This window comes from Castor canadensis, chromosome 1 (assembly GCF_047511655.1).
Source record: "Castor canadensis chromosome 1, mCasCan1.hap1v2, whole genome shotgun sequence".
Taxonomy (NCBI): domain Eukaryota; kingdom Metazoa; phylum Chordata; class Mammalia; order Rodentia; family Castoridae; genus Castor; species Castor canadensis.
In genome coordinates this window covers 54,437,348-54,462,256 of record NC_133386.1, presented here as the reverse complement: position 1 = coordinate 54,462,256, position 24,909 = coordinate 54,437,348, and the positions used below count along the sequence as shown (strand labels likewise).

Sequence of the window (24,909 nt, the reverse complement as noted above, 5' to 3'; positions counted from 1 at the left end):
AGGAGGACATTCCCAAGAAGGAAGGAGGCAGAATCAGCCTGGTGCAGGTATGGGATTCTGAATAGGATAAGAAGTGTTTCCATTCAGGGGAGTGGCAGCAGTGACTGGAAGGTTGCTTACATTCAGAGGGACTGATCAAATAAGAAGTTTGTTATAGATAATGAGAATCTAGTTTCTCACCCTCTGAAAAAGGAGTTACAAGTATGAAGAGAGGAATATACTCTGTAGTGTTGGATTAAACTCAGAAAATTCCAAACTCATGAATTAAAATATATAGAGATATAAAAATAAATATGGACATAAGTGTATAAATTTTCGTATGTGTGTTTCTCTTGGGTCTGTCCATTGAGAAAGCCTATTAGCAAAGGCACTTCAATAATAATGAGCATAAATAGCACCCACATATTGGCTTCCAAGTATCATTCTCTACTGGAAGGAACCAAGCAAGGATCCATGGAGAAATGGCTGATTCTACCAGTAATGCAGGAAAGCTATAAGTTGATCCTGGATCCTCTTTGCCAGAAAGAAAGGAAGTTCTCCAAAGCTTGAATAGGTTCCCACTGCCCAGTCTGAGACAATTTGAGCATCTAAATAAATAATAATGGTTAACAGATTATAAGTCATTGAAAAAAACAGGAAACTATAAGCAGAAAGTGACATATTTAAATAAACGAGTATGATGATAAAGAATAACATGTTTACATACTTTCAGAGTCCTGCCACCAAAGAAATAGAGTAGATTTATAATACAGAAGTCTTCAGACTCCATGTTAATTAAATGACTGATTTGAATATCATTATAATAGGGTGTATAGAAATTGCCACCTAACAGGATGCAACTAGACCAAAGCATCAGTTCTGGTACATTTTTGCCAAAGATGTGTCATCTGTAGTTAGATGAAAGCATCAAACTCAATTAGGTTCATACTACAAAATATCTAGCTGGTAATCTTGAAAAATGTTATGGCTACAAAAGTAAAGACTTCTGGGGTAAAATGGTGGACTAGAAGTTTCCTCTGTACAACTCTGTGAATAAGAAGAGACAGGGTAACAAAAGGGAGACAATATTCTAAGGAGAAAAAACATTGGGAATCAAGAAAGAAGTGTTAAGACCCAAAAAAAGCACAGAGAAAAGTAGGAAATAGTCTGTAGCTGCAGCCCTGGCTCTCCAGAGGGAAGGTACCAGAAGGAAAACCAGGCAGCTTTGGTGACAACAGACTGGTCGTCCTAGCCATAGGAAAAACACGAAGTTGTCAGAAGTCTTAAATCCAGTGTAGGGATTTGGCATGACAGTGACTCTTCCTGCATAGCAGGAGAAAAAAATCAGTTGCATGGCTTCCCATATTTCAGAGGCTATAGCTAGGCACCATATTGAAAGGGGACCTATTGTGTGAAACTGAGCTACTCTGGGACCTGAAAACAAGGAACAATCATAAGTCAGAGGACCTGGGGATATCCTGCCACAGTATCTGGGTACTGATACCACAAGAGTCATCTGTGGAGAGGAGGAGTTTCATACATAGACCTGCTGAAAAATGTAAATAGCAGTGAGCCCAGGCTGTGGAGGCTTCAATGGTTGATCCCCTGATTGTCTGTAGCCAACAATGAGCCCCACTCCCTGTGGATTACTGCAGAGTCTGAGAGTTCCAAGCAAGTGGCTACCAGATTGCACAAACTCTAGAGTTGCCTCTCTGCTATGAGGGGTTTGCTGCCTGGCAGGACTGAGAGTTCTGAGCCTTGGCCCAGTGGATCACTTGATTTCCCCAGCCTTCCTCCTCTTGCAGGGTTGCTGACTGAGACTGCTAGGCAGAGTGCCCAGTTCCTTCAGTTCTCCCCCTCAAGTACAGAATTCAGTGTATTGTTTGTTTTCTCCACTCTCTGACACAATCAGGAAGGACAACCCTCAGCTTAGATGTTTGCTGCCCCTGATTGAATAAACTAGGGGTCTCTGGAAGAAGTGAGAACATGCCTGCCCCACCAGCCACAAAGCTCATTGGGACCAGCAGCAGTTCCTGGCATACAAAGAAGGAAAGCTTCTAAAGTGAATGTGGCCCTGACACTGACAGTGTACTCCTGATTGGCCATCATTCCACATACAGCACTAACCTGTACAGTGGGAACAGAGGAAATCAATAGACTGAAGAGATGGCCCATTACTGCTCCCCATCCCCACCCACTCACACACCTATCAGATTCCAAGATTATAAAACCAGAAAAGAAGCTTCTCTGATTCTTTGTCCTTTTTTTATTTTTTTTTTTTTGTATAGGCATACATACACAGAAAGAGAAGATCTTGCTATATAACCCACCTTGGCTGCCAACTCACGATCTTCCTGCCTCCACCTCCCAAGTGCTAACATTACAGGTGCATGTTACCACGTCTTGCTCTTTTTACTATATTTTTAGTATTGTTTTTACTTTAGTTTTTTTTTATCTTCTATTTTTTTATTCCTATTCTTACCTTTATGTCATTGTCTTTACATAGAAGATATCGCTTCCTCACATTCTTTTCCTTTTTTTCTTTTCTTTAACCTTGTTTTTTTCCTTCTTCTCTTTCCAACCATCAATGTTTATTTCATTTTTAAATTATTAATAATAATTTGAGGTGGGAAGCCTCAAACAAGAGGACCATGGTCCAGACTAGCCTGGGAAAAAAGCAAGACCCTATCTCTAAAATAACAAGAACAAAAAAGAGAAGTGTGGCTCAAGTGGTAGAGCACCTGCCTAGCAAGCATGAAACCCTTTATTAATAACTTCACAGTTTGTTTTCTACATTATTTTTGACAATTTATTTTCTGTGGTTATTGGTGGTGTACTAGTTGTCTTTAATTGATTTTTATTGTATTTCTGTATCTGGTTCATTTTGTTATTGCTAGTATGGCAGTTTGTTTTCTCCTCTCTAAGCAGTATTAGAGATTGAGCCCTCAAGAGATGACTGCTCACTAAAAAGACCAACCCCCCCTATGTAAAACCAGAAGAGAGACTATCCCAACAGAGGTGCAAATCACAACATAAAAACATAAGAAATATGAAAAAGCAAGACAACATGGCTCCTGGAAGTTCATATTTCTTTAGTGGCTGATTCAAAGATATTGAAATTGTTGAAATACCAAGAATTAAAAGTCTAGTTTGTAAAATGATCAGTGAGAGAGAGATCCAAGATGGTGACTAGGGAACAGAAGCAAAAAGCCTAAGCTCCATGACTCCAAAAACCTCCCTGAGATGTTGGAGCCACACTTGGGTAATTCTGACTGCTTCTAGCCAAAATGAAAACTGCCATATTAGGTGCAGAAAAAAAAAATCAAAGACTGACCCTCATATCAGCCTTTAATTGCACCTAACAGCTGCAACTAGCAACACAGCCAGCAAGGCTGGTCCAGCCCTGGGGAAACCCTCCTCCCCCATGCTGATTTCTCTCTCCTTTTTTTCTTTTTTCCCTTCTCTTCTCCTTCCTCAATAACATGGAAATAGAGCATCAACCAGAATCAAATTCTGCAACATCCTGAACCCCTAGACCATGGAAAGCCTCCCCACATGATGCTGCACTGAGAAAAGTTAGCACCATTTCTTCCCACTGCCACCACCAACTCCAAACCTACATGTGTGTCAATTGGCAAAACAAGTGAATTACCATGCACCATGCGGGACTCCCCTACCCACCCCCAGGGAACATAAAACAATGTAGGCCCTGAGCAGACTGATCCCTCCCAACAAAATTGAAAACAAACAGCAAACTGTAATCAAGCACAGACAGCAGAGGGGGTGGGTGGAACCTTGAACCTGCCCTGGAGAAAGGGGGCAAAGCAAAGAACTAAACTCTGAGTGCCAAACTCTCAGTGAACAAACACAGCAACAAGCCACATCCCAAAGCAAGGCAGGTAGTGGATCTCCTGAACCAGAGAGCAGCACCCAAAACCAAACTGCCCCATCTTGCTGGGAGAGGAGCTGACCAAACAGCTGCAGCTGAATGGTAACAGCTGTCAGCTGGGGAAAACAACAGCTGACATCACCTGCATCCATCACCCTGCATGATATGATCTGGCAAACCTACCTCACCTCACAATTTCAATTAAACTGGTGGACAGAAGAACAAAACACTACTCACAAGCCAATCACCTGGTGAGATCACATCAGAGCTTCTGCTTATATGCCAATACCAGGACTGGATGCCAGAGGAATAACTCCAGAAATTAAAGGAAGACTGAAATTCTATTGTTCTTGAACCTGGTGGGTGCGTTCGCTCTTTCTTTCTTTCTTTCTTTTGGTTGGCTTGTCATATTACTGTGGGGTTTTTTTTTTAATTTCTACTTTCTGTTTTTCTTTCTTACTATCAACTTCACCATCACTATCTTCTCATCCCTATCCCTTCACTCTCCTTATCCTGTGCTATAATTCATTTTTCTCCTTCCCAACTATTCTTTCTGCCCCTTCTCATCCACTCTCTCCCCCACCTTCACCTCTCCCTCCCATCCTCCCCCAACCTCACCTCACCTCACTACCCCTCCCTCCTATACACTCACCACCTACTGACCACCTACTGTACCAACTTTACACAACCCCAGCCCCCTGCAATTCCTGATACAAGCACCCTGCACTACAACAACAAATACACCCAAACACAAGGGCCACAAAACTCAGAAGCCCCCACATCTCTTCCCCCACTCACCCACCCCACTTCATGCCTCCCCTTTTAGTGCCACCCTAACCAATTTCCCAAATTTCTACAGCTAGCCTAAAAAGCATTAACCCCCTAACTCCCAGTGTTTATAGATAATACCACCAAGGGATCTTCTATATAATATATTAACAACTGGTTGGGCATTGAACTTATGAATTAGTTTTTGCTTAATTACACTTCCAGGCCAGGGACAGAAATAGCACATCAACCTAGCTAATAACCAACACAGTCACAACACGAGGGAAAGAAAACAGGCAACTAAAACCACCAACTAGCCTATCAAGAACATAGTTGCACAGTACCAAGTGGATCAATGATAAGAAGAAGGTATGGAAACCACTCTCCTCAAAAAAATAATTCAATACAGGTTCAGAGGGAAATGAAAATGGATTCCCAGTTCCTGACCCCAACAAAACGATAAATGACACTCAGGAACCCAGCAATGCCCTCAAAAAACACTCAAAAAAAAATCTTGCAAGAAATCACTGAGAATATCATGGAGAAGATACTAGATATGGTTAACCAAGGCATACAGATACACTCCAGAAATTTTGAGACACCAAAAATAAAGAACATAAGACACAAACAAATAAATGAACTCAAAGGCAACCTAAACAAACACCAAAGTAAAACAGAGGACACTATAAAAAGAGAGATAAGTGAATTAAAGATGAAAATAAAAAAATATTAAAGAGGAGGTGATCAAAGGTATGGAAAACCTCAGAACAAAGAATCAAACACAAAACACAGTGGAAGGCCACTCCAGCAGACTAGAACAAGTAGAAGATAGAATCTCAGAACTCAAAGATAAAATAGAAATTAATGAAAAAACTGAAGAAATGTTAGTCAAACAACTCAAGAGTTGTGAAAGCAATATGCAGGAACTCACCTACTCCATCAAAAGACCAAACCTGAGAATCAGGGATATTGAAGAAAGAGAAGAGGTCCAAGCAAAAGGGATTTGTAATATAGTCAATAAAATAATAGAAAATTTCCCAAATTTTGAGAAAGTTTTGCCTGTTCAGGTACAGGAAGCCTCCAGGTCACCAAACAGACTTAACCAAAATAGAATCTCCCCGTGGCATATTATCATTAAAACAATAACCACAGAGAATAGAGAAATACTGAAGCTGTAAGAGAAAAAACAAATAACATATAAAGGTAAACCCATCAAAATCACAACAGATTTCTCAATGGAAACCTTCAGAGCAAGAAGGGCATGGAGTGAGGTATTTCTGGCAGTGAATGAAAATAACTTCAACCCTAGGATGTTCCACCCAGCAAAACTATCATTCAAAATAGATGGAGCAATAAAAATCTTGCACAATAAACAGAAACTAAAACAACATATGACCCATAAGCCACCACTTCAACAGATTCTCCAAGGCATCCTGGCACACAGAAAAGGAAAGCAAACAAAACCATCAGAGAACAGGAAGTATTAAACCACAGAAGAAAAGACAAGGAATCAGAGAGTAGCATTGATTCAGCTGCACACAATCAAACCCCTAAACAATAAAAACAACTAAATGACAAGTGTCACCACATACCTATCAGTATTAACACTGAATGTCAACATACTCGACTTCCCCATCAAAAGACACCATTTGGCAAACTGGATTAAAAAGGAAGATCCAACAATCTGTTGTTTACAAGAGACCCATCTCATTGACAGAAACAAACACTGGCTTAGGGTGAAAGGCTGGAAGATTTACCAAGCCAATGGCCCTGAAAACAAGCAGGAGTAGCAATGCTTATATAAGACAAAGTAGATTTCAAATTTACATTAATTAAACGAGATAAATAAGGACACTTCATACTAATAAAAGGGGAAATACACCAAAAGAAAATAACAATTATCAATCTATATGTACCCAATGTCAGTGCACCAGTTTCATCAAACATACTCTAAAGGACTTAAAAGCATATATAGACTCCAACACAGTGGTAGTGGGAGAGTTTAATACCCCCCTATCACCAATAGATAGTTCATCCAAACAAAAAATCAATAAAAAAAATTCTAGAAGTAAATCACACCATAGATCAAATGGACCTAACTGATGTCTACAGAATATTTCATCCAACATCCACACAATATACATTCTTCTCAGCAGCCCATGGAACTTTCTCCAAAACTGATCATATCTTAGCACACAAAGCAAGCCTTGGCAACTATAAGAAAATAGAAATAATCCCCTGCATTCTATCTGATCACAATGCATTAAAACTAGAACTCAACAACAAAAACAACAGCAGAAAATACACAGACAATTGGAGGTGCATAACACATTGCTCAATGATCAGTGGGTCATAGATGAAATAAAAGAGGAAATTAAAAGGGTCCTGGAAGTTAATGAAAATGGAAACATGACCTACCAGAACCTGTGGGACCCAGCAAAGGCCGCCCCTAAGAGGTAGGTTTATAGCCATGAGTGCATATATTAAAAGGATAGAAAAGTCTCAAATAAATGACCTAATGCTACATCTCAAACACCTAGAAAAACAATACCAAGCAAAACCCAAAACAAGCAGGAAAGATAATAATAAAAAATGGCCAAAATTAATGAAATAGAGACCAAAAAAACAAAGAATCAATGAAACAAAAAAGCTGGTTCTTTGAAAAAATAAAGAAGATTGACAAACCCCTGGCAAATCTGCCTAAAATGAGAAGGGAAAAGACCCAAATCAGTAAAATTAGAATCAAAAAAGGGGAGATAACAACAACACCAAGGAAATTCAGGGGATCATCAGAGACTACTTTGAGAACCCATATTCCAATAAATTTGAAAATCTTGAAGAAATGGACAAATTTCTAGATACTTATAACCATCCAAAACTGAACTAAGAGGATATTAACCACCTATACAGATCTATAACATGAAATGAAATTGAAGCAATAGTCTCCCAAAAAGGAAAAGTCCAGGACCTGACGGATTCTCTGCTGAATTCTATCAGACTTTTAAAGAACTAATACCAACTCACCTTAAACTTTTCCATGAAATAGAAAGGGAAGGAATATTGCGTAACTCATTCTATGAAACCAGTATTACACTCATCCCAAAACTGGACAAAGACATATCCTAAAAGAACTATAGGCCAATCTCCTTAATGAACATCGATGCAGAAATCCTCAATAAAATAATGGCAAACCAAATTCAACAACATATAAGAAAAATTATTCACCATGAACAAGTTGGCTTCATCCAGGGATGAAGGGGTGGTTCGACATACGCAAATCTATAAGTGTAATACACCAAATTAATAGAAGCAAAGACAAAAACCAATTGATCATCTCAATACATGCAGAAAAAGCCTTTGATAAGATTCAACATCACTTCATGATAAAAGCTTTAAGAAAACTAGGAATAGAAAGAATGTACCTAATATTATAAAGGCTGTCTATGACAAACCTATGACCAACATCATACTTAACAGAGAAAAACTGAAACCATTTCCCTTAAAATCAGGAATGAGAAAAGGGGTGCCCACTCTCTCCACTCATATTCAACATAGTCCTGGAATTCCTAGCCAGAGCAATAAGACAAGAAGAAGTAATAAAAGGAATACAAATAGGTAAAGAAATTGTCAAAGTATCTCTATTTGAAGATGACTTGATCCTATACTTCAAAGACCCAAAAAAACTCTACCCAAAAACTCCTATACAACATAAACAGCTTCAGCAATACAGCAGGATACAAAATCAAATTATAAAAATCAGTAGCCTTTCTAGACACCAAAAATGAACAAATTGAGAAAGAATATATGAAAACAATTCCATTTACAATAGCCTCAAAAAAAAATCAAATACCTAGGAATAAACTTAGCAAAGGATGGGAATGACCTCTAGAAGAACTACAAATCTCTGAAGAAAGAGATAGAGGAAGACTACAGAAGGTGGAAAGATCTCCAATGCTCATGGATTAGTAGAATCAACATAGTAAAAATGGCTATACTACCAAAAGTAATCTACATGTTCAATGCAATTCCCATCAAAATCCCAATGACATTCATCACAGAGATTGAAAAATCTACCCTAAAGCTCATTTGGAAACACAAGAGACCACGAATAGCAAAGGCACTGCTCAGCAAAAAGACCAATGCTGGAGGTATCACAATACCTGACTTCAAACTATATTACAGAGCCATAGCAATAAAAACAGCATGTTACTGGCACAAAAACAGATATGAAGACTAGTGGAACAGAATAGAGGACCCAGATATGAATCCACACAGCTATGCCCACCTTATTTTTGACAAAGGCACCAAAAACATATGATGGAGAATAGACAGCCTCTTCAACAAATGTTGCTAGGAAAAGTGGTTATCTGCCTACAGAAAACTGAAACTAGATCCATGTGTGTCACCTTGTACTAGTATCAACTAAAAGTGGGTTAAAGGACCTTAATATCAGACCCGAAACTTTGAAGTTAGTACAGGAAAGAGCAGGGAATACTCTGGAAGCAATAGGTATAGGCAAAGAATTCCACAGTAGAACTCCAGCAACCCAGCAACTAAGAGAAAGAATGGCCAAATGGGACTACATGAAATTAAAAAGCTTTTGCACAACAAAAGAAATGCTCTCTAGACTGAAGGGACCTCCCACAAAGTGGGAGAAAATATTTGCTGGCTACACATCAGACAATGGACTGATAACCAGAATATACACAGAGCTCAAAAAACAAAACTCCCCCAAAATCAATGAGCCAGTAAAGAAGTGGTCAACTGAACTAAACAGAACTTTTTCAAAGGAAGAAATCCAAATGGCCAAAAAACATAGGGAAAAATGCTCACCATCCCTAGCCATAAAGGAAATGCAAATCAAAACCACCCTAAGATTCCACCTCAGTCCTGTTAGAATAGCTATCATCAAAAACACCACTAACAACAAATGTTTGAGGATGTGGGGGAAAAAGGAACCCTCATACATTGCTGATGTGAATGTAAGCTAGTAAAACCACTTTGGAAAACAATATGGAGGATTCTTTAAAGAAAAAAAACTAAACATAGATCTGCCATATGACCCAGCAATACCACTCTTAGGGCTACACCCAAAGGAATGTACCTCAGGTTATTCCAACGGCACCTGGACATCCATGTTTACTGAAGCACTATTCACAATAGCCAAGTTATGGAAACAATCAAGATCCCCCACTACAAATGAATGGATTAAGAAAATGTGGTATTTATACACAATGGAATTTTACTCAGCCACAAAGAATGAAATTTTGTCATTCACAAGTAAATGGATGGAACTGGAGAATGTCATCTTAAGCGAAGTTAGCCAGGCTCAGAAGGCCAAAATCATATGTTCTCCCTCATATGCAGACTTTAGACCTGAAACAAATGTAGTAATATTATTGGACATGGGTCACATGCTACAAGGAGGACATATACAGGAGGAATAGGGTACAGGAAAACTATTCAGTGAAATTATAGAAGAAAATGTTTGAAATCTAAGAAAAGAAATGGATACCAACATATAGGAGGCTTTTACAATCCCAAATAAACATCACTAGAAAAGAACTTCTCTGTCATATTATAGTTAAAATGCCAAGACTACAGAACAAAGAAAGAATACTGAAAATTGCAAGAGAATTGCCAAGTTACTTACAAAGACAAAACTATCATAATAGACACTCAAGAAATTCCAAGAAAACAAAAATAGAGAACTTGAAAAAGCAAAAGAAGAAATAAAGGAAACCATAGAAGCACTGTATAAACACCAAAGTGAAACAGAGAACACGATTAATAAACAGATAAATGAACTCAGGACAAAAATAGACAACATTAAAGAGGAAACCACCCAGGATATGGAAAACCTCAGAAAAAAGAATGAAACAGAACTGCAAAACAAAACGGAAGGCCAATCCAGCAGAATAGAACAAACAGAAGACAGAATCTCAGAACTTGAAGATGTAATGGTAATTAAAGGAAAAACCAAAGAACTATTAATTAAACAACTCAAGACCTGTGAAAAGAAAATGCAAGAACTCACTGACTCCATCAAAAGACCAAACTTGAGAATCATGGGCATGGAAAAAGGAGAAGAGGTGCAAGGAAAGGGAATGTGTAATATATTCAACAAAATGATAACAGAAAATTTCCCAAATCTAGAGAAAGATATTCCCATACAGATGCAAGAGGCCTCCAGGACACCAGACAGATCAGATCAAAATAGAACTACCCCACGGCATATCATCATTAAAACAACAAGTACAGAAACTAGGGAAAGAATATTGAACACTGTAAGAGAGAAAAAACAAATAACATACAAAGGTAAACCCATCAAAATCACAGCAGACTTCTCAACAGAAACATTAAAAGCAAGAAGAGCTTGGGGTGAGATCTTCCGGGCACTGAATGAAAATAACTTCAACCCCAGGATACTCTACCCAGCAAAACTATCATTCAAAATAGGTGGAGCAATAAAAGTCTTCCATGATAAGCAGAAACTAAAACAATATGTGACACAAAGCCACCACTACAAAAGATTCTTCAAGGGATTCTGCACACAGAAAAGTGAAACCCAACATAACCACGAAAGGACAGGCAGTACCAAACTACAGGAAAAGAAAAAGCAAGAAAATAGAGAGTAACCTCAACTTAGGTACACACAATCAAACCTTCAAACAACTAAGACAACTAAATGACAGGATCACCACATACCTATCAGTACTAACACTTAATGTTAATGGACTTAATTCACCCATCAAAAGGCACCACTTGACGAAATGGATTAAAAAGGAAAACCCAACAATTTGTAGCTTGCAGGAGACCCATCTCACTGATAGAAATAAGCATAGGCTTAGGATGAAAGGCTGGAAGAAGATTTACCAAGCCAATGGTCCCCAAAAACAGGCAGGAATAGCAATACTTATCTCTGACAAAGTAGACTTCAAACCTACATTGATCAAATGAGATAAAGAAGGACATTCCATACTAATAAAAGGGGAAATAGACCAAAAGGAAATAATAATTATCAACTTCTATGCACCCAATGTCAACGCACCCAATTTCATTAAACATACCCTGAAAGACCTAAAAGCATATATTAACTCCAACACAGTGGTTGTGGGAGACTTTAACACCCCATTATCATCACTAGATAGGTCATCCAAACAAAAAAATCAATAAAAAAAATCCAAGATCTAAAATATAAAATAGATCAAATGGACTACTTGATGTCTACAGAACATTTCATCCAACTTCTACACAATATATATTCTTCTCAGCAGCCCATGGAACCTTCTCCAAAATAGATCATATCCTAGGACACAAAGCAAGCCTCAGCAAATTTAAGAAAACAGAAATTATACCATGCATACTATCTGATCACAATGCAATAAAACTAGAACTCAACAACAAAAGTAAAGACAAAAAACATGCAAACAGCTGGAAACTAAATAACTCATTACTTAATCAACAATGGGTCATTGATGAAATAAAAGAGGAAATTAAAAAGTTCCTGGAAGTCAATGAAAATGAAAACACAACCTACAGAACCTATGGGACACAGCAAAGGCAGTCCTGAGAGGAAAGTTTATAGCCATGAGTGCATATATTAAAAAGACTGAAAGATCCCAAATCAATGACCTAATGATACATCTCAAACTCCTAGAAAAACAAGAACAAGCAAATCCCAAAACAAATAGGAGAGAAATAATAAAAATAAGAGCTGAAATCAATGAAATAGAAACCAAAAAAAAAAAACATACAAAGAATTAATGAAACAAAAAGTTGGTCTTTGAAAAAATAAACAAGATCGACAGACCCCCTGGCAAACCTGACTAAAATGAGGAGAGAAAAAACCCAAATTAGTAGAATCAGGAATGCAAAAACACCATGGAAGTCCAGGAAATCATCAGAGACTATTTCGAGAACCTATATTCAAATAAATTCAAAAATCTTAAAGAAATGGACAGATTTCTGGATACATATGATCATCCAAACTGAACCAAGAGGAAATTAATCACCTGAATAGATCTGTAACACAAAATGAAATTGAAGCAGCAATCAAGAGTCTCCCCAAAAAAAAAAGTCCAAGACCTGATGGATTCTCTGCTGAATTCTATCAGACCTTTAAAGAAGAACTGATATCAATCCTCCTTAAACTGTTCCACAAAATAGAAAGGGAAGGAAAACTGCCAAACACATTTTATGAAGCCAGTATTACACTTATCCCAAAACCAGGCAAAGACACCTACAAAAAGGAGATCTACAGGCCAATCTCCTTGATGCAAAAATCCTCAACAAAATAATGGCAAACCAAATTCAACAACACATCAAAAAGATTATTCACCACAACCAAGTAGGCTTCATCCCAGGAATGCAGGGGTGGTTCAACATACAAAAGTCAATAAACATAATAAACCACATTAACAGAAGCAAAGACAAAAACCACTTGATCATCTCAATAGTTGCAGAAAAAGCCTTTGATAAGATCCAACATGATAAAAGCTCTAAGAAAACGAGGAATAGAAGGAAAGTACCTCAACATTATAAAAGCTATATATGACAAACCTACAGCCAACATTATACTTAATGGAGAAAAACTGAAACCATTCCCTCTAAAATCAGGAACTAGACAAGGATGCCCACTATCTCCACTCCTATTCAACATAGTACTGGAATTCCTAGCCAGAGCAATTAGGCAAGAAGAAGGAATAAAAGGAATACAAATAGGTAAAGAAACTGTCAAAATATCCCTATTTGCAGACGACATGATCCTATACCTTAACGACCCAAAAAACTCTACTCAGAAGCTTCTAGACATCATCAATAGCTACAGCAAGGTAGCAGGATATAAAATCAACATAGAAAAATCATTAGCATTTCTGTACACTAATAATGTACAAAGAAAAAGAATATATGAAAACAATTCCATTTACAATAGCCTAAAAAAAAAATCAAATACCTAGGTGTAAACCTAACAAAAGATGTGAATGACCTCTACAAGGAAAACTATAAACTTCTGAAAGAAGAGATTGAGGAAGACTATAGAAAGTGGAGAGATCTCCCGTGCTCATGGATTGGTAGAATCAACATAGTAAAAATGTCTATACTTCTGAAAGTAATCTACATGTTTAATGCAATTCCCATCAAAATTCCAATGACATTCATTAAACAGATTGAAAAATCTACCATGAAATTTATATGGAAATACAAGAGGCCATGAATAGCCAAGGCAATATTCAGTCAAAAGAACAATGCTGGAGGTATTACGATACCTGACTTCAAACTATATTACAAAGCAATAACAATAAAAACAGCATGGTACTGGCACAAAAACAGACATGAGGACCAGTGGAACAGAATAGAGGACCCAGATATGAAGCCACACAACTATACCCAACCTGTCTTTGACAAAGGAGCTAAAAATATACGATGGAGACAAAGCAGCCTCTTCAACAAAAACTGCTGGGAAAACTGGTTAGCAGTCTGCAAAAGCTGAAACTAGATCCATGTATATCATCCTATACCAATATTAACTCAAAATGGATCAATGATCTTAATATCAGGCCACAAACTCTAAAGTTGATACAGGAAAGAATAGGAAATACTCTGGAGTTAGTAGGTATAGGTAAGAACTTTCTCAATGGAACCCCAGCAGCACAGCAACTAAGAGATAGCATAGATAAATGGGACCTCATAAAACTAAAAAGCTTCTGTTCATCAAAAGAAATGGTCTCTAAACTGAAGAGAACACCACAGAGTGGGAGAAAATATTTGCCAGCTACACATTAGACAAAGGACTGATAACCAGAATATATAGGGAACTTAAAAAATTAAATTATCCTAAAACTAATGAACCAATAAAGAAATGGGCAAGTGAAAGTTCTTTTGAGAACTTTCTCAAAAAAAGAAATTTTAATGGCCAAAAAACACATGAAAAATTGCTCACCATCTCTAGCAATAAAGGAAATGCAAATTAAAACCATACTAAGATTCCACCTCACCCCTATTAGAATAGCCATCATTAGCAACACCACCAACAACAGGTGTTGACAAGGATGCAGGGAAAAAGGAACCCTCTTACACTGTTGGTGGGAATGTAAACTAGTACAACCACTCTGGGAAAAAATTTGGAGGCTACTTAAAAAGCTAAGCATTGATCTACCATTTGATCCAGCAATACCACTCTTGGGGATATACCCAAAAGACTGTGACACAGGTTACTCCAGAGGCACCCGCATACCCATGTTTATTGCAGCACTAGTCACAATAGCCAAGTTATGGAAACAGCCAAGATGCCCCACTACTGATGAATGGATCAAGAAAATGTGATATCTATACACAATGGAATTTTATGCAGCCATGAAGAAGAACGAAATGTTATCATTCGTTGGTAAATGGATGGAATTGGAGAACATCATTCTGAGTGAGGTTAGCCTAGCCCAAAAGACCAAAAATTGTATGTTCTCCCTCATATGTGGATAGTAGATCAAGAGCAAACACAACAAGGGGATTGGACTTTGAGCACATGATAAAAGCGAGTGCACACAAGGGAGGTATGAGGATAGGTAAGACACCTAAAAAATTAGCTAGCATTTGTTGCCCTCAATGCAGAGAAACTAAAGCAGATACCTTAAAAGGAACTGAAGCCAACAGGAGAAGGGGACCAGGAGCTAGAGAATAGGTTAGATCAAGAAGAATTAACCTAGAAGGTAACACACATGCACAGGAAATTAATGTGAGTCAACTCCCTGTATAGCTGTCCTTATCTCAACTAGCAAAAACCCTTGTTCCTTCCTATTATTGCTTATACTCTCTCTTCAACCAAATTAGAGATAAGGGCAAAATAGTTTCTGCCTGGAAGCGAGGGGTCAGGGGGAGAGGGAAGGGATGGGGGGAATAAGGAAGGGGGTGGAGAGGAAGGGGGATTGAAATGACCCAAGCATTGTATGCACATATGAATAATAAAATAGTAAAAAAAATAGAACTACAGACTTTCCATAATAAGCATAAGAGCAATTCATTACCATTAAGCCAGCATTGCATAAGATACTTAAAGTAACACACAAAACAGGAAGAACAATGCTCATAATTATGAAAGCCCAGGAAAGAATAAATCTCTGTTAAGAATTAATACACTAATGAGAATTAGAAGAGAATTATTAATTAGTAAAAATAATTATAATGATTATTTCAGAAAGCAGAAAACTGCTAAGACAAAGGGAGAAATATTATTACATACCACCCTACATGTACATGGTCTGAATTTTCTAATTTAACGATTAGGACTGACTGAATGGATTAGAAAAAAAACAAGACCCAGCCTGCAATCCTAACGACTTGGGAGGTCCAGATTAAAAAGATTGTGGTTCAAGGACAGCCTGGACAAGAAGTTAGCAAGACCCCATTGCAACCAGTAACGGGGTGCAGTGGCATGTGCCTGTCATCCCAAGTTATATGGGAGGCTGAATTTGGGAGGATCATGGTTCAAGGCCAGCCTGGGCAAATAGTTCTCAAGACCCCATTTCCAAAATAACCAGAGCAAAATGGACTAGAGGTGTGGCTCAAGTGGTAGAGTGCTTGCTTTGAATACCTGCTTCACAAGTATGAAGCACTGAGTTCAAACACCAGTCCCACCTAAAAAAAAAAAAAAACAAAAACTTGAAGCCAGGCACCAGTGGCTAATGTCTGTAATCCTAGCTACTCAGGAGGCAGAGATCAGGAGGATCGCAGTTTGAAGCCAGCCTGGGCAGATGGTTCGCAAGACCCTGTCTCGAAAAAACCCTTCACAAAATAAAGGCTGGTGGAGTGGATCAAGGTGTAGGCTCTGAGTTCAAACCCCAGCATGGCAAAAGAAAGAAAAAAAAAGTTTTTAAGAACTCCCATCTCAATGGGAAAAATTGGACATGTTGGAATGCACCTGTCATTTCAGCAACAGCAGGAAGTCTCAAATAGGAGGATCATGGTCCAGGTCAGCCTGGACAAAAAGTGAGACCCTATTACAAAATAACCAGAGCAAAAAAGGCTAGAGGTATGGCTCAAATAGTACGGCTCCTGCTTAGCAAGCAGGAAGCCCTGAGATCAAACCCCAGTACCAGAAAAAAAAAAAAAAAAACAACTGTTTAGTTTCTGCAAGAAACTCACATCAGGAACAGGGGCATAGCTCAAGTGGTAGAGCACTTACCTGATGTGCTTGAAGCCCTGGGTTCAATCCCTTGTACTGCAACTTTACCTCACTGTAAAGACACACAAATATCAAAAGTGAAAGGAAAGAAAATGATATTCACAACTTAAAGGGAAACGAAAGCAAGCAGGTATAGCTGTCCTCACATATAATAAATCATATATTAAGCCAAAATTAGTCATAAGGGATAAAGAAGGTCACTAACAATAAATGGAACAATCCATCAAGAAGATATACCAATTGTAAATATATCCTCCAAATACTGGTGCAGCAACTTTATAAAACAAACACTTCTGGATGTAAAGGGACAGGTAGGCACAGATTCAGTAATACCCAACTCTCATCAACAAATAGATCATCCAGACCTCCAAAAAACATCAACAAAGAAGCTGGGCACCATTGTCTCACACCTGTAATCCTAGCTACTCAAGAGGCAGAGTAGGAGGATTGAAGTTCAAAGCCACCCAGGCAAATAGTTTGCATAAAAGGGGCTAGTAGAGTGGCTTGAGGCATAAGCCCTGAGTTCAAGCCCCATACTACACAAAAAACCAAAAAAAAAAAAAAAAACCAAAGAAACTTCAGCATTAAAGTGCTTCATAGATCAAATGGACTTAACAGATTATCAGCCATCTAAAGAATATTCCATCCTATAGCTATACAATACACATTCTTCTCAGTATCCCATGGAACTTTCCCCAAAAGGGATGACATTTTTGGCCACAAACAAGTCTTTCTTCCCCCCTGTGGTACGAGGGCTTGAACTCAGGGCCTAAACCTTGAGCCACTCCACCAGCCCTTTTCTTGTGATGGCTTTTTTTGAGATAGGGTCTCACAAACTATTTGCCTGGGCTCCTTAAAACCATGATCCTCCTGATCTCTGCACCCTGAGTAACCAGGATTACAGGCATGAGCCACGAGTGTCCAGCCAAACAAGTCTTAAATTTAAAAAATTAAGTAATTTCTTGTGTCTTATCAGATCATTGTGATATAAATAAAATTAGAAGTCAAAACTAAAAACTACAAACATGAAGATTGCACAATATTCTTTTTGTGAGACTAGAATTTGAACTCAGAGCTTTATACTTACAAAGCAGGCACTCTACTACTTCAGCCACACTCCAGTCCATTTTGCTCTAGTTATTTTGGAGATGGAGCCTATGAGCTATTTGCCCAGGCTTCCTTGAACCATAATTCTCTTCTCAGCCTCCCAAGTAGCTAGGATTACAGGTGTGAGCCACCAATGTCCAGTGAACAATATACTTTTGAATGACCAGTGGATCACTGAAGAAAATGGGGTAAATTTAAAATTTTCTAGAGTCAAATGAAAATGAAAACACAACTTAACAGAACCTTTGGGACACAACAAAGGATATTCTAAGAAGGAAGTTTATACCTATTAATGCCTTCATTGAAAATCAGAAAGATCTCAAATAAATAATCTAATTATGTACCTCACGCTCATAGAAAGAAAGAACAAGATAAACCCAAATTAGTAGACAGAAGGAAATAAAAAATATCAGCGCAGAAGTTAATTAAATGGAGACTAAAACAATACAAAGAATCAATTAAATGTCTTGCTTCTTTGAAAAGATAAGATAGACAAACCCTTATAAAAACTAACAAAAAAGAAGATCCAAATTAATAAATTTAGAAATTATAAAGGGAGTATTACAACAGATACCATGGAACCCAGAGGATCAGTAGGGAATATTTTGAGAACTTATATTACAATAAATTGGAAAATCTAGAAGAAATGGATAAACTTCTAGACACATACGACCTACCAAAATTGAACCAAGAGGCTATAAATAATCTAAACAGATCTATAAACAGGCAATGAGGTTGAAATAGTAATAAAGAGCCTCCCGAAAAAGAAAAGCCCAGGACCAGACAGATTCACTGTTGAATTCTACCAGAACTTTATAGAACTAACACAATGTTCCTCAAGCTATTCCATGAAATAGAAATAGAAGGAACACTACCAAACTCACTCTGTGAAGCCTGTATTACCCTTATAAAGTCAGATAAAGACACAACTAAAAAAAGAAAACTATAGACCAATTTCCTTGATGAACATAAATGTAGAAATTCTTAATAAAATACATGCAAACAGAATTCAACAACACATTTAAAAGATCATGCACTGTGATCAAGTTGGTTTCATTCCAAGAATGCAAATGGTTTAATACACACAAATCAATAAACATAATATAGTACATAAATAGAATAAAGAAGAAAAATCATAATGACTGGAATAGATACAGAAAAGACCTCTGACAAAATTTAACATCCTTTCATGATAAAATTCCTGAAGGAACTAGGAATAGACAGCTCATACTTCAACATGATAATGGCCATATACAACAAATCAATAACCACCATTATACTGAATGGAAGAAAACTGAAAGCAAGGAATAAATCAGGAATAAAAAAATTATTCTTAAATCAGGAATAAAAAAAGTGCCCCTCTTTCCACTCTTATTCAGTATAGTGCTTGAATTCCTAGCCAGGGCAATAAAGTGGGAAAGAGAAATAAAAAGGATACAAGTAAGAAATGAAGAAGTCAAATTATCCCTATTTTCAGACAATATGACCCTTTACTTAAAAGGCCATAAAGACTCCATGAGCCAGACGCCAGTGGCTCATGCCTGTAATCCCACAGAGATCAGGAGGATTGCAGTTTGAAGCCAGCCTAAGCAAATAGTTCCACATGACCCTATCTTGAAAAAAGCTTTTCACAAAAAAGTTCTGGTGGAGTGGCTTAAGGTATAGCTCTGAGTTCAAACCCCAGTACCACAAAAAAAAAAAAAAAAAAAACTCCATGAGAAAACTCTTAGATCTGATTAACACTTTTAGCAAAGTAGCAGGATTCAAAATTAACATACAAAAATGAGGAGCTTTTCTATATGCCAATAACAAACATGACAAGAAAGGAATCAGGAAGATTATCCACTTACAATGCCCAAAAATAAAAAAGAAAACCTAGGTATAAACCTAACCAGGAAGATGAAAGACCTTTGATGCAAACTATTAGATGCTAAAATAAAGAAATTGAGAAAGATACTAGCGCATGGGAAAGACATCCCATGTGCATGAATTGACGGAATTAATATTGTGGATACATGGGCTGGTGGAGTAGCTCAAGTGATAGAGTGCTTGCTTGCGAATATGAGGCCCTGGGTTCAAACTCCAGTACCACCCAAAAAAAAAAAAAAAACTCAGTATTGTGAATATGACTACTATGAAAATTAATCTACACGTTCAATGCTATTCCTACCAAAATTCCAATGACATTCTTCACAGAAACAGAAAAAAAATCCTAAAATTCATATGGAAGCAATGGATTAGCAAAAGCAATCCTAGCAAAAAAAGTAATGCTATCACAATATCTGATTTCAGATTATACTACAGCATCATAATAAACAAACAGCATGGTACTAGCACAAAAACAGACATGTATATCAACTGAATAGAACAGAAGACCCAGAATTAGCTACCTGATTCTAAACAAAGAAACTTCAGCGCTAAAGTGCTCCTTAGACATGCCCAAAACATACCTTGGAGACAAGACAGTCTCTTTAGTAAAAGGTGCTGGGAAACCTGGATATTCTCTTGTAGGAGACTGAAACTAGATCCCTGTTTCTCACATTGTTCAAAAATCAATTCAAATGAATCAAAGACCTTAATGTAAAAACACAAAGTTTGAACTACATGAAGCAAATATTTGAAGAAACAGGCAAAGGTAACTACTTTCTGAATAAGACTCCAGTAGCTCGGAAAATAATAGCAAGAATTAACCAATGGGATTGGGTCAAGTTAAAAAGAACTGCACAGTAAAGGAAGCAATTACGAGAGTAAAGAGATAGCCTACAGAATGCGAGAAAAAAATCTCTGTCAGCTATTCTTCTGACTAGGGATTAATATCCAGAATCTATAAAGTAATCAAAAACTAGGGCTGGGGGCATGGCTGAAGCAATAGAGTGCTCACCTGGCAAGCTCAAAGCCCTGAGTTCAAACTCCAGTACTGCTAAAAACAAAAAGAAAAGAGAAAAGGATTTAAACAGAACATATAATTCAATTAATAGAAATGGGGGTGTGTTGCTCAAGTGGTAGAACACTTGCCTAGCCAGTGTAGGGCCCTATATTCAATCCCTAGTATCACCTATGAACAAATAAATAAACAATAAGAAATGGGCAAATGAACAGGCACTTCTGAAAAGAATTAAAAATGACCAATTAAAAATGTTCAACATTTTTAGCCATCAGGGAAGTGTACATCAAAACTGCATTGATGTTCCATCTCGTCCTAGTCAGAATGGCATCATTAAGAAAGCAAACAACAAATGCTAATAAAGATGCTGGGAGGAGGAGAGAAGAGTCCTTGGCACTGTTGGTGGAAATGTTAATTAGCCAGCCACTGTGGAAATCAGCATGGGGGTTCCTCAAAACAATAAAAATAGAACTGCAATATGATGCAGCTAGACCATTCCTGGGTATATACCTGAAGGAATCGGGATCAAAATACAGCAGAGATACCTGCACACCAGGTTTATTTATCACAGCCCCATTCACAATAACTAAGTTATGGAAAGAGCCTAGGTGTCCATCAGTGGATGGATGGATGGATGGATGGATGGGTGGATAGAGAAAATGTGGTATATATACACAGTGAGGTATTATTTAGCCATAAAGAAGAACAAAATCCTGTCATTAGCAAGAAATGGAACTGGATATCATCATGTCAAGCAAAATCAACCAAATTGAGAAAGAGAAACATCATCTCATGTGGAATCTTGATTTAAGGGGCAAAAAAGATATGCAAATAGAAAAAAAACTTGGTACTAAAAAATACATGGAAAAAAAGAGCAGAAATAGACAAGAATTCTATGCATTTGAAACCTTATGCATCATGTGGAACAATGGCCAAAGTAAATGAAAAATATTAGAATAAAGAATGTTACATGCTTGTTCATGCATATGTATACACAGTAGTGAGATACAGAAAAACTGGTCACTTTGGTAGAAAAGGAATTGGGTAGTGTGGGAACAGAGATAGGACAGAGAATATTGTAAACTTCAATATATATATATACATTTTTGGCAGTACTAGGGTTTGAACTCAAGGTTTCATGCTTGTGAGGCAGGTACTCTACCGCTTGAGCCACACCTCCAGCCCTTTTTGCTCTGGTTATTTTGGAGATAGGATCTCACTGTTTGCCCAGGCTAGCCTGGACCACAGTCCTCCTATTTCAGGCTTCCTGCCATAGCTGGGATGACAGGCTCGTACTACCATGTCCGCCTTTTTTCCATTGAGATAAGGTCTCATAAACCTTTGCCTGGACTGGCCTGGAAGCATCAGCCTCCCAAGGAGCTAGGACTATAGGCATGAGTCATGAGCACCCAGCATAAATGTTAGTACTTTTAAAGTTTTGCTCCATGTAAACATACTTCATGTTCAATAAATTAATAGAGTTTCTTATCAGCTGTTAGTGGATTCAGGACATTTGTGAATCCCACAAAACTTGACAGAATTTAGGTATATTTATTTTTCTAAGAAGAAAGTCTTAACTTGCATCAGTTTTTCATAGGCATGTGTGATCCAAACAAGATTATGAACCACAAATTTAAAATAAATTCAAATAAAATCCTGTAACCCCCTGTAGATCATTTGGGGCATGAGGTGTTTGGACGTAGGCTCCACAGGGCTCAGGCAGTCCTGCCGCTGTAGTCTGACTGGCTGCAGCCCGCATGGCCACTCTCTGGAGCTGGCCCTGCTCACTGCCTATGGCTGCCCTCAGCAGCGATTCCACGTTCTGGGCATCTCTAACTTCCTGAAGTCTCCATTGCTGCCTGCAGCTTCCCCCTCACAGCTCCTGACCACTCAGGGGCTGCGAGAAGGAATTCTGACTGCCACATGTTGCCTGGCCTCAAGGTTTTCCTTTGAATCTCAGTGGAAGCCTCAATGACCCCATAATTCTTTCATTCTGTATAACTACAAACCCAGCATGGAGTGGGCAATGCCAAGGTCTGACACCAGCACAAGCTGTACCTGGGCCTGCTTGAGTTACACTGATACCAAATGAGTGCTTGGAGTTGTGGGCCAGCTGCCTGGTTCTAGGTGAGCAAGGACTCTCCTTTCAAAGGACTCTGCCCTGGAAAGTCTTTGAAACAAATTTGCATTTCTCTGTCTCTGAACTTGCCATCTCCTTCAAGTTCAACCTCCCACAAAGACACAGGGCATGGACAAAAAGTATGGGAATTACTTGCTATCATGTAACACAGGTAGCTAATAGAGTCCTCATTTCTATCAGAAACAGCTTAGTACACCTTTCCTGTCTGCATTCTTATCAGCATTTGGTCTTCTGAGCCCCTACAAGAACCATTCCTAAAGCTCCACTTACAGCATTCTAGATATTCTCTACCTCACTCCTCTTTCTGCAGACCAATTCCAGGGGGGTCTACATCATTAGGTATAGTTACAGCAACAACCATACTTTTTGGTACCAAGTTTCCATCATTCAGTTTGCTGTTACTATAACAAATACCTGAGATAAATCAACTTATATCAAGACAAGGTTTATTTTGGCTCACAGTTTTGGAGATTTCAACACATGGTGACCTGGTCCGATTGCTTTTGGGCCTGTGGCAGGGTTCACATGGTAGAGTTTCTTTTTTTCAGTGCCTGCACTGAATTTGGGAGACATTAATGAATTAACAAACATTTAACACACTTATGTTTTATATCTGTATGAGAGTTATATATTTTTTGGTGGGACTATTAGATTTTAACTGTTTGAAAAATTATACTTTGTGATTTCCATTAAAATATGTGAAATGGGGGGAAAGCAGAATGTAGGCCAAGAAGGTAGCTGATGATGATGAGAAGAATTTAGATACCAAGACCAATAACCTGACTTCTTGCACAAAGAACGCACTCAATACACTCGTCACATTGAATATTTGCTACAAATCCACAATCTGCTTTATATTGTTTGCATTTAAATACATTTTACACTGGCCAGTGAAACAGGTTTTTATTTTCCTAGTTCTTTAAATGTGGGGAAAAAAACCCTGTAAATTAATTCCTAATGCCCATAAACTTTGTGAGCCTGAGTAGGATGATCTAACAACATGTAACATGTAAGTCACATTACTCACTTATGACACTTAGAAGAGTCTCATGTATTCACTCTGATGGCCAATCTCATTTCCAAATCTCCCACCCAAGATAGATTATTTTATAGCTTCAGCATTAGAAGATAGTTTTTAAAACAATGAGGTTTAATTACATTTATCTGCCAGACTATCTTGTTGTAAATGTAGATTTCCAATAGATGAATCATATTAAAACTTCAGGCTTGTATCAACATATTTTAGTATATTTTCTAAATAAAGAAGTAAATGCTGACCTCCTGCGTCCACCAACGTTGGGAGATCAAGACGTCCAATCCCCAGCCGTGGCGCTGCCCATTGGAGTCTTGTACTGCAGCACTTGAGGCTACAAGCCCTAGGATCTCCAGCTCAAGAAGAAAGTAGATGAGTTTCCCAGCACCTGGACATCTGTGGTGAATTGCCTCTCCAGGTCACTGGGTTGTTTGAAGTGATGATAGCTGGGAAGTTGGATCACTGCAAGAAGAGAGGTGATGGCTACGTTCCTGATGCAGGTGGCTCCATTGAGGCCACCTTGGCCACGGCTGGAGAGCCCTGAAGGCCGGGTCCAGTGACCTTGACCCCACTCCTCTCCTTCCTTCAAGACAGGAAGAACTGAAAGATCTCCCAAGATTCCTGGTCTTTCCTTCATGTTCTCGTGGCCACCAGGTGGGGACAGAGATCAACGCCCCTGGTCCTTGGCTCTGGGTCAGAGTGTGGTATCCCTGGGATCCACCTTTGCATGCTGTTCCCTTCAGCTCCCACATTTCCCCCACCTCCTCCTGCGCCCTCATGTCTCTCCTGCCACCCTCCAGAAGGAGTGGGGCTTCCTTCAGCAGGGGAAGATGTGAGGGCTCAGAATGGGGAGGCTGTTTGCTGCAATACTGGCAACAGTTCACAGTTCAATAAACATTGGATGTGTATTTTTTTAATAAGAAGTAAGTGG

General features: G+C 38.3%; 1 long non-coding RNA gene across 10 annotated transcripts in view; it reads left to right on the top strand.

The window, feature by feature from the left end:
• LOC109686967 (uncharacterized) overlaps positions 1-24,909 on the top strand; it is a 48,080-nt gene that overhangs the window by 1,760 nt on the left and 21,411 nt on the right. Inside the window, exons 2-4 of one of the 10 annotated variants that reach the window (XR_012449149.1) lie at positions 2,268-2,365; positions 3,472-4,227; positions 24,397-24,632. This is a non-coding gene — a long non-coding RNA (uncharacterized lncRNA). Of the gene's footprint in view, positions 1-2,267; positions 2,366-3,471; positions 4,228-24,396; positions 24,672-24,909 lie in introns of all 10 variants that reach the window. The other 9 variants (XR_012449152.1, XR_012449146.1, XR_012449154.1 and 6 more) reach the window with 9 other exon arrangements.